Below are 11,112 nucleotides of genomic sequence, written 5' to 3'. Positions count from 1 at the left end.
CACACACACACACACACACACACACACACACACACACACACACACACCCCTTTAAAATTTGGTGTTCCCAAGGCCATTTTTCTCTTTCATGATCTCAAAACAGATGAAATAATGTTTTCAATCTGAGCCTCCAAATGCTAGGAAGAAGAGATTATTGTCTAATCTGTAGCTTTCTCTAAACATTGCACCCAGCAATCAGGGTGCTATGGGTCCCATTCTTTTCTATCCCAAGACATTAAGTGACTTGCCTCATTTTCTAATGGAAACATTTTTTCATTGAATTCTTTCTCTTTACTAAGAAAAACAATATTATGGGCATATTGAGGAGAGATATGAAAATCAGTCAAGTCACTGAAGAAAATCAAAGAAAATCTTTCGACTGATTGATTTAATTTTCTACTAAGCAAAGATACTGGTCTTTAAACAGAGGCTAAACTGCATGGTAAGTCTGTTTTTGTCAGAAGATCAGAAGCAGCATGATCTGGTGTAAAGAAACCTGAATATGGAGTCAGAGGGCCCAAGTTTGGATACCAGTTTTGCTGCTTATTAATTCCGAAGACTTGGATACTTTTCCTTTCCTGAATTCAGTTTTCTCATCAATAAAATGAAGAGGTTAGGTTAGATCGGGGGGCTTTTAAGCTGTTGTCGTCCATGGATAGATTTCAGGGGATCAGTTAACTTGGATGAAAAACCTGAACATATTTATTTTCACTAATTGAAATCTGTTATTTCTTTCAGTTAACAATTTTTTTTTTAACTTTTGAGAAGCAATCTATAGGCTTTACCAGACTGTCATTAGGAATCCATGAGACCAGTTAAAGAATGAGTGAATGAAGGTGAAACCATGGATTAGATGATCGCTAAGGCCCTTCTCCTTAGCTCCTGACTAATTCCATGATTCTTCAACCCATAGTAAACTCAGAATGGGCAAGCATGAATGCAGGTCCACCTTTATACTGAGTGTAATGTGGGTGGGTACTGTTTGCAGTAAGCAAAAGGCCACAAAATATATTTTCCCAGCTTTTTGACTCCAAGCTTCCCATGCACTTGGGTGTTTCCCAGAGATGGTAAACTTAGAGATTGTTGTGCATTCATCATTTTTTATTGCAAAATTCATTAAGCTGATGTGCTGTTATCATCACATCTTGTTGGGATGATATATTACAGGCCTCATTGCAAAACTTAACGAGAGAAAAAGCACACCTGTCCTCACCAGGGTTCATGAGAGCCTCTGGGTGTTTGCTTCTGTTTTTCTGCTGCCTGCCTTGCTACACAACCTACTCGCTACCACTTTCCCTTCAGATTTGACATTGTTCTATGAAATGGCTAATAAAGATCACTGGCTTTTGATTTATTGCCTCAGACATTCTGGATCAAGCCTGGCTGTCACTATGAGAATTGACCATGAATCAGAAATCTACAGTGAAATCCATTAGGCCCTTCTCCTCCCCCTCCACCCCTAAGTGATACTGAAAATCTTACTTCTTTCTTGTCTGTCATCACTGTTCAGGTATTCATTCAGATATGTACAGGCCTGTCAAGATGTTTGGATTTGGCTTGGCTGTGCATGTAATTTCTTTCCCCAGTCCCATTTAAGAGAGAAATCCTCTGTAGTATTTGAAGGGGGTGGGGGGTACCATTAGATGAATTAGGAGACATTTGGTAAGTATGGAAAGTGAGGGAGCTTCTGGATTTCCATGGCAACCACCTGAACAACTGCAGTGTCACCAAAATTATTCCGTATTTGTCTTCATTTAGTACCGGTGAATTGCTTGTTGATGCATGTTGTTTTCTACTCCTGTTTTATGCAAGGAAGACCCTTGTCTTAAAGTGGGTGTAGATATATGGTAGGTGGCAGTTTCAGAAGGGTACACATATTACCTTGCCCCATTTATTAATTCTTGGGTTACAAGCCAGATCCATTGATTGCACTTGTTGTACACACTTTAAAGTGTCATAGTGGGTAGAGCCCTGGATTGGAGTTAAACAGAGTTGTGTTCAAATCTCACCTCATTTACCTGTTAGCTATGCAAACTCTGGACAAGCCTGAGTGTCTTCATCTGTAAAATGGGAATAATAATAGCACCTATATCACAGGATTGTTGTGTGGATCAAATGAAATAATATATGTAAAACAGTCTGCAAACCTTAAAGCACTATATAAATATTATTGTTATTATTAGTATTATTGTTATTTGAGCGAGGGATATGGATAGGAGCTAGGTTTGTAATTTCATTAGTATAAGGGACTTCAGAATGAGGAAACTCTCTCTACAAATTCAGGTCAGTACATTCACTGTAACTTACAGACTTGGAGAGCTTCCCAGAGCTCTGAGAGGTTGTGACTTGTCCAGGGGTCACACAGCTAGTATGTGTGTCAGAGATGAGACATGAACTCAGCTCTTCCTGGCTCCAAGCTCTGTATCTACTATGTGCTATGTCTATTATCATTTTTTTTCTTCTTGTATCTAGGGTTGCTGAAAAATGACCTTTGCAGAGCATAGTTTATAAGCATAGAATTAGAATTATTTTGATAACCTGTGGCTATATCTTATTTCAGTCCTTTTGTTTACTCTTCATTGGGTGCCCGGAATGGGTGAGGAGCTCCTGTCTAGTTCCCTAAAGTTGGTTCTGGAGATTTAGCTGACTAGGACCCCATGCCGAATGGCCCTGCCTCCTGGAAGTTTACATTCTGAGCTAGCAGGGCACACATCCAATATGTGTGGCCTAACTGGCCATGTCACATATACATGGAGTATCCTTACAGACTTCCTAAAGTACTTTAGAAATCTGTAGGTTGTGGTTTTGCATTAGTTTTGGGTTTTTCCCCCTATATTTCTCCACCAATCTAGATCACCACTCCTCTGTGTGCTTTAGTGGACAAATTTAGGAGCTACTGGAATCAAATAATCAACAAGCATTTTATTAAGTATCTCCTATGTGCCAGACCCTGAGCTGGGTGCTGGGGATATAGAAGCAGAAAGAAAAAGCTTCTCTGCCCTCAAGGAGTTTACAGGAGAGACAAAGTCTACATATATAGTAGATATAGAATAGATACAAGATGAATCAGAGGGGAAGGAACTAGCAGCTAGGAGTGGGGGTAGGGTTAGGAAGGATTGGAAAAGGCTTTGTGTAGAAGGGGGTGCTCAAGGGCTGAACCTTGACTAAAGCTAGAGACTGATAGACCCAAGTGGGAGGAGACTGCATTCCAGCAATGAGAGGCAGCCAGTGCGAATGCACCGCGACTGGAGATGAAGGGTTATGTGTGAGGAATATTATGAAGGCCAGTTTGGCTGGGCTGAAGCAGGCATGGACACGTAATGCCATGTAATGCCATGTAATGAGGCAGGAAAAATTCATCACCTTTTGACCACCCTTCTGGTGATGAGCATCACCCAACTTAGGGAAGTTCCTTCTCAGGTAACAGACATACAGCCTGTCACCGGATCAGTAATCAGAACCTCTCCATGCTAGTAAGAATTGCTAAAGCTTAAAGCCATTGATGTAGCCATTAAGAACTTAGGCTCAATGTGGAGAAGTGATGAGGATACCCTTTTCAGGGAGCTGACTCTGACTTTTTCTTTCTTACCTTATTTTCCTATTTCTGGGTTCAGGTTTACTGCAGATGGCATGAAGGGAGAGAGATATTGGGAAGAGGCAGGCATCTGCCTCCATGATGGGTCTAAAACTGTACTTCCTCATAGATCTTCTGTTGCTTTAACACCTTTTTGGCTCTCTCTGTGATTTCATCAGTTCACCCTTCAGTTAAAATGTTTTTGAAATACCCATTAGCCCACAATATTTTTTCCCCTCCAGTTACTAGCTTTTCACCAGCCCTTCCCACACAACCTGATGCCAGTGTCAGAGTTAGAATGAGTCATCAGTAGTCTTAACAAGTCTGGCATGGTACTGTGAACCCAATAGCAAGGGTAGGGTTTTTATTGTTGTTGCTGATTGTTTGGGTTTTGTTTTAGGGAGTTTTTTTGAGGGAGAAAGGGGATGGGGTATAGAAGGAGGTCAGGTTAACATTTTTTGATGGTATCTAATCTGTTTCCGGTCCTTTGCCTGTGGGTACATGCAGATTTGCCTTCCTGACTAGGATTTTGGTGTCTTATATCAGCAAATTTCCTCAATAATTGTTGTGGTTTTTTTTTTTTAACTTGATTTTTCTTATTGTTTCAGAAATCATTCTAAGTATGGCATATTGGGGTGGTGTTGTTTTGTTGTTGTTGTTGTTTGTTTGTTTGTTTGTTTGTTTTTCCCCTGGGGTGGTTTAACCTATCAAAATGCTTGATTTGGCATCATTTTTATTCTCTCCCTGGGCTTTGTAGTAATTTCACTGCCTCCTTAATCATCCTCCAATAAGAATTTCATTATTTTAGCATTTGTTCAGTTTCATAAATAATAAGCAAAAGATATTGGTGTAGTGGATAGAAAGTTGGCCTTGGAATCAGAAGGCCTGGATTGGAATTCCTCTTCCTACTAGCTGTGTGCTTAGAGGTAAGTTACTTACTCTCCCAGTGTCCTCAGACCACTGTCTAAGACTGTCCGAGATCTTTGTATAGGAGCTACCTGATAGGAGTTTGCAAATGGGGAATATCTCACATAGATGAACTCAGACCTCCCCCCCAAACCAACCCAATCTATACAGCACACAGGGCCACCTCACCTCAAATCTTTCCTTTAGTAATTCTGAGTCTAGATCTCTTAAATTCCAAGTCATTTTCAGTTGGCTGTCTTTACTTCCTGTTGTCCGGGAGGTTTCCATGTCACTCACCATAAAGTGAGAGTTGGCCATTACTTCATTAGCTGCAAAATAATAACTCTTGCCATGAATGCTTTGCTGTCTTCTTCATATACCAGAGATCTCCTTCCATTCTGGGTCCATAATATTATGCTTCATGTTTGCAGTTTGGCTTATAGGAAAAAAAAAAAAAGAAAAACTAGGGAATTCTTTTTTAAATTACTAAAAACAAAAGGACAATACCCCTGTGTCACCCAATAAAGGGGACTAGCAAAGCAAACATGAAATCACAGACCTTTAAGCTATGCTGAAGTTCTAAGCAACATCTGTTTTATTCTGATTTTCCTCGCCATGAGAGGGGCAGTTTGTGTCCTCATTTTTCTGTCTTTATTTTTTTTTCCCTCTGAGAAGCAGTGTGGCAAAGTGGATAGAGAGCTAGCCTAGAAGCCAAGAAAACCTAAGTCCTAGCTCTGACATATCCTGGTTATGTGACTTGGAGCAAAGCACTTAACCTCTCGTTGCCTTAGGCAGTTCCCTAAAGAGTACAGATTGCAGAGACAGTGATGAGCTGGTTTGCACTGGCAGAGATAATTTCTTCATCCAAGAGTTCCTCACCAGTGAAATCACAGGTCCAAAGCTTATCCTTTTCTTTATTTGATTTCTTTTAGGTGTATCTTATATTGCCAACTAAACCTTCCTCTCTGCACCTATATCAGTATCACACATGTTTCTAAAAAGTTGTATGTAAACCAAATTATATTTCATATAATTTACACTGCAGAAGCAGATTAATAAGCCAGTACTAGTCATTAATTATTTATTAAGTGAATGCTATATGCCAGGCAGTGGATACAAAGAAAAGACAGGCCCTGCTCTCAAGTCTAATAGGGGAGACAACATGAAGACTATTGTATATTGAAAAGGTAGATTGGATGTAATTAATAGAGGAAAGATATTAAGATTAAGAAAGACCAGGAAAGGCTTCTTGCAGAAGGTGCAATTTGAGTTGAGACTTGAAGAAAGCCAGAGAAATCAGGCTGTGTCAGACAGCCAGTGTGGCCACTGTCTTCAGAAGCAAAAGCCTTCCAGGGACCACAACCCCATCGCGTCAGTGCTGCAAAACTCTGAACTGCTGATACCAGGTCAGACAACCCCACCCCACCAGCAGGTCAGCTCTGACCTTAGTCAGGCTAGAGAACTAAGGAACAAAGGGAGCAGGACAAGTCACCATGGATGTGGGAGTTGTGTGCAGTCCTCCACTAAGCCTGAGGGAAAGAGCGTAATATCCAACTGGGGCCTACCCTGACCACTTAAAAATCACCTGGGACAGAGACCTGGGCTAGTGAACTGTGGTATGGGAAGAAGCTGAGATGCAATTGAGATCAGCCCCCAAGGAAACTATGATCAGAGAAGATAGAGTCAGAAAGTGAATAGAGGGAAATGAGGAGGGGGACGGAGAGGAAAGACTGAAATTACCAAAGATCTCAGTAAGAAAAGACCTCGAACGTAAGTAGATGAATTAACAGGGAAAAATTGTAACAACAGAAGGAATATGGACTCCAGATCTAGTAAATGAGTTAAAACATCTATGAATAAATACTGCCCCCCTCAAAAAAAAAAAAAGGAAAACAATCCAATACTTGATAAGATTCCCTGTGGAATTTAAGGAAAGCATGGAGCCATAACCCATGGTTATTAAGTGGTTCAAAAGAGAAATGTGAATTATTTTTTATCATTTTATAGTAATTTTTCTAATTACATATAAAGACAATTGTTAACATTAATGTTTTATAAAACTTATGAATTCCAAATTTTCTCCCTCCCCTACCCCCTCTCTAAGACAATAAGCAATTTGATCTAGGTTGTATATGTGCAATCATGTAAAATATTTGCGTATTAGTCATGTTGTGAAAGAAGAAACAGAACAAAAGGAAAAAACCATGAAAGAAATAAAGAAAGTGAAACTAGTATGCTTCAATCTGTATTCAGACTCCATCAGTTCTTTGTCTGGATATGGATAACATTTTCCATCATTGGTCTGGGAATTTTCTTAGATCATTGTTTTGCTGAGATGAGCTAAGTCAGTCATAGTTGATCATTGCACAGTGTTGCTTGTTACTGTGTACAATGTTCTTCTGGTTCTGCTCACTTCACTTTGCATCAGTTTGTGTAAGTCTTTCCAGGTTTGAGAAATGTAACTTATATAAGCAGAATTTATGTCTTGCATAGCAAAAATAATGGGCAAAATAGAACTTGAATTTGTAATGGTGAACCTTACCAAAGAAACAAAAGAGATTGAAAATGCTTATACATAGAATTGAAGGACAATCTAGAAGAAGAGAAGCAAAAAACAAACATTAAAAGAAATATACTCGCTATGCAAGCAAAATATATAGATCTTGAAGACAGAATGCTCAGAGACAACCTAAGGACCATAAGTGTCTCAGAAGAATACATCAGTACAAAAAACCACAATACCATAATGAAGGAAATAATAGAACTGCTCAGAAATTCTGATCATACAAAATGGAATTCCAGTGGGTTTCTAATAGAAAGAATTCACAGATCACCTCCAGAAAAAAACCCAAGGCTGCAAACTCCAAGAAATGTAGTGGTTAAAAAGAAAGAGATTATTTGCTTTTCAGACACTTCAAACAAAGGAAATGTAGCAGGAGTGAATAAATTCAGCAACCAAGGACAGTGAAAGCAGAGGGACCAGTAAGAAACTTCTTCCTAAATGTACACAAAGAGACAAGGGTGAAGGTAGAGATCTGGTAGAGGTAACAGTAAAGAGACAGGCCTAGGGCATTATGGACAGAACCTAGCAACACCCTGCCTACAGATGAATCAGTGTGTTTTTTTTTGTTTTGTTTTGGGTTTTTTTTGGTAGGACTACATTACAACAGTACATGAGAGGGGAGGAGGGGGATAGAGAGAAATGTGTGATGTGCTAGGATCAAATCATGGAACAACAGTAGGAGAAGGTGATCCCTGTGGTCTCAGAAAGAGAAGTACCTACAGGGGAGTGGGTGAAGAGGAGGAATGTAGAAGGATTGAAAAGGGGGAGAAAGGAAGGAGACTTTGTTATGGTGGTAGGAGGGGGTTTCACTGTTGAATAGCCTCTATGGGTGAAGGGAGATGGGAACCTTTTACTGAGTATGGCCTGGGAGATTTGGCACTTGAAAAGTCTACTCACCTTGCCTCAGGAGAAAGGGAATCAGAACTCCTGAGGGCAACTGGCACTTCCGGGAATCGGAGAACATGGCCTTAGGGAGGAGATTTTTAGAATTTCTTGAACTATAGTTAATAAAACTGATATTCTCCCCACACCCACCCATCCACCCATCCACCCTAATGTGATGCCCAAAATGTCTTTGGTCTACTCCAACAAAATGCCAACTTCATACTCAGTTTATCTTTTTTTAGACCTTGTGTTGCCTCTTAGGGGTATTTTATTTGTTCTCAGTTTGACCAGTTCATGCAAAAGGGAAACTTTACTCAGACTGATTCATACTGATAAGTGGCACATTCATTCTTCCTATGAACCCCTAATTATATAATTTTAGAGTTGTTTGCCTTCTACAGTAGCAACATCCCATATTGTATAATAAATGACCCCAATTACTCCTCCCACATCTTGACTTAACATAACTTTTGTGGTTTCTGTTCCGTTATTGATTCTCCTTTCTGGGACTTAGACTCTTAAATGAGTGCTTGCTGAATATTTCTAAATTTCAGGATTTTACTTAATGTAAGGGTTGATTAAACCCCTAGGGTAAAAATGTTGGGTTTTCCCAAACATAAAGTTTTTGACCTTCTTAAAAGCTTCTTTAGGGCAAAGTCTGATTCATTTTTTGTATTTGCATCCATCCTTGTACCTAGTATACATTTAATGTTTGGTGAATTTAATTAGTGGCAGTCCTGTGGTTTTTAACGGTCTTTGACTGGGGCTTTATCCAGATCCTAAGGAGGAGGACATAGGGAAAGACCCCTGTCTCTTTTGGTAGTAGGAAATGCTACGATGATATTTCACTGGGAGGTGATGGCAGAGGCAATATGGCTTTAGATTTGGACTATGGAAAACCTGGGTGCCATCTCTAGTCATCTTGATCTATATCTTACCACTGGACCAGATGGCTTTGGAGAAGAAAGTGAGCTGGTGACTTTGAACTGCCATCATTTAAATCCAATTCACTTGGCAAGTCATGGCATCATCTTCCTGATGTTATGATCCTCTTTGAGAACAAAGGATAAATAAATACCTGTGAGTAGTCTGAGCTGCCCATTAAGGACTCAACTAGCCAGTTCCAGTTGAACACTATAGCTCCTTCCTTCTTCCCTTCCCTCCCCTCCCCTCCCCTCCTCTCCCCTCCCTCTATCTACACAGGGTATCATACCCTTACCTGCAAGTGCTCTGCCCAGAGGAATGTAAATTTTGATTGCTGAAACCTAGCAAGATATCTTGGGGTTTACTGGCTGAATTTCTTTCTTATTTCCCTGCCTTAAACCCAATTCACTCTGGCTCCCATTGATTGGCCAACAATACCAGGCCAAGCCTCACTTAGTGGTCATTGTTTTGGCCCTGATGGCTCAGAGTGAATGTAAATAGTAATTGTTTCTGTTTTGGCCAGAAACCCAAAGAGTTTTCCCCTCTCACATTGAGGGATTTTTTTTTGTTTGTTTTTGTTTTCATTTTAAGGTAAAAGAGGCCATTCTTTGGCTCATTTCTTACCTAGCCTTAATCACAAATAGGTTTTGCCTTAGTCAAAATGAGAACTCTGAAAAACCTTAGATTAAAAAGGCCAAGGTCTCCTATTGCATCAGGACTATCTCCAGTCCTCCTGATCTCTATCTTGCCACTGGACCCAGATGGCTTTGGAGAGAAAGTGAGGCTGGTAACCTTGCACAGCCCTCCCTCCCTTAAATCCAATTCACTGCGGGTTATGGCATCACCTTCCTGAGATCATGGTCTTCAAGAATGAAGGACAAACAACAGCAACAATGGAAAACCTATAAAAGAGGCATAGTTACCTCCCAGTGTTTTAAGTCTTAAGTAAGATAACACTTATACTTGCTTTAAGGTACTATATAAAATCTGATTATTAGTAACATTATTTTTTCAGGAATTTTTTTTAATGGACATGACTCACCTAAGTGTTTAGCATCCTTATCCTGGCACCTTTCCCACTTTTGCTGAAAAAGACCAGAGTTCAAAAACATGAGCTTGAGTCCACAATAGAAGCAGATACTGACTTCATTGCTTCCTTTTCAAATGACATTGTGCCCTTACATATGATTTTAGGGCTAGAACAGGACTCTCTGAAGGAGTAACAAAATTGTTCTGTGGGGAATGATACTCTGCTAAGCTAGACTTGGTGTAAGGTATTTTCCTGACTACTAAGATTGTTACCAGAAAGTTAAATGAATCTGAATTATCTAAGTAATAAGTGACTCACTGTCTCTGTCTGTTTCCGTCTTTGTCTCTGTCTGTCTGTCTGTCTCTCTCTCTGTCTCTTTCTCACTGTTTTTTAAACTGGGCCACTCTATGGAAGTTGCTCTTAGTGTAGGTGCCCAACAGCTCAATTGCAGCTCAGAACTCCTGAGCTCAAAGGATCCATCACTCTTAGCCTCAGCCTCCCCAGAAGCAGGAAGTATAGGCTTATGCGACCATACTTGACTATATCTCACCCTCAAGCAATCATTTTTTTTAAATTATTTTCTCAGTTTTTATAAGACACAAAGAAAGTATAGGTGAGGATGGCCTAATGAATAGGGAACTGTCCTAGGAGTCAGTGACCCTATGACTATATGACTTTGTGAAAGTCACTTAATGCCTCAGTGCCCCAGTTAATTCTCTGTCTGGGTTAGAAAGGAGTTTCCTTATCAGGAGTTAGTTGATGAAATCATAGGTCCCTACAAAAACAAATAATGAAATGCTGCATAAGCTATGTTGAATTTTATAAACTCAGACATTTTCCCTGGAGGTCCCTTTCATAGACCAATAGACTTCTTGGTGCTCAGGCTCATTTTGTATATGCAGATGCTACTGTAGCAAATGGCAGTCTACTTTTCCAAGCTATTATGAGTCAAAATTAAATGTAGAGCTGTAGAGATGATATGAAAAGGAGGAGTGCTGGGGGACTTCAGGCAAGAGGTGCCCAGGGGTATAGTTGAAGCAGGTAACCATTGTAGGTATAATGCACACAGAACTGGACAGTACTCCAGATATTACCTGAGCAAGGCAAAACAGCTGGACTGGAAAGGTAGGTGAAGTTGTGAATAGAGTACTGATCCTGGGGTCAGGAATACCTGAGTTCAAATCTGGTTTACTTCACTGAACTGCCAGAGGAGTTATCACACATAAGCGC

The 11,112-nt window shown here is 40.0% G+C and overlaps 1 protein-coding gene across 1 annotated transcript in view; it reads left to right on the top strand.

Moving 5' to 3' along the window:
* ARHGAP26 (Rho GTPase activating protein 26) overlaps positions 1-11,112 on the top strand; it is a 516,697-nt gene that overhangs the window by 421,179 nt on the left and 84,406 nt on the right. The gene's annotated exons all lie outside the window — the stretch shown is intronic.

Source organism: Vombatus ursinus, unplaced genomic scaffold (genome assembly GCF_900497805.2).
Source record: "Vombatus ursinus unplaced genomic scaffold, bare-nosed wombat genome assembly UNPS02014863.1, whole genome shotgun sequence".
Lineage (NCBI taxonomy): Eukaryota > Metazoa > Chordata > Mammalia > Diprotodontia > Vombatidae > Vombatus > Vombatus ursinus.
This window is presented reverse-complemented; position numbering and strand designations above follow the sequence as displayed.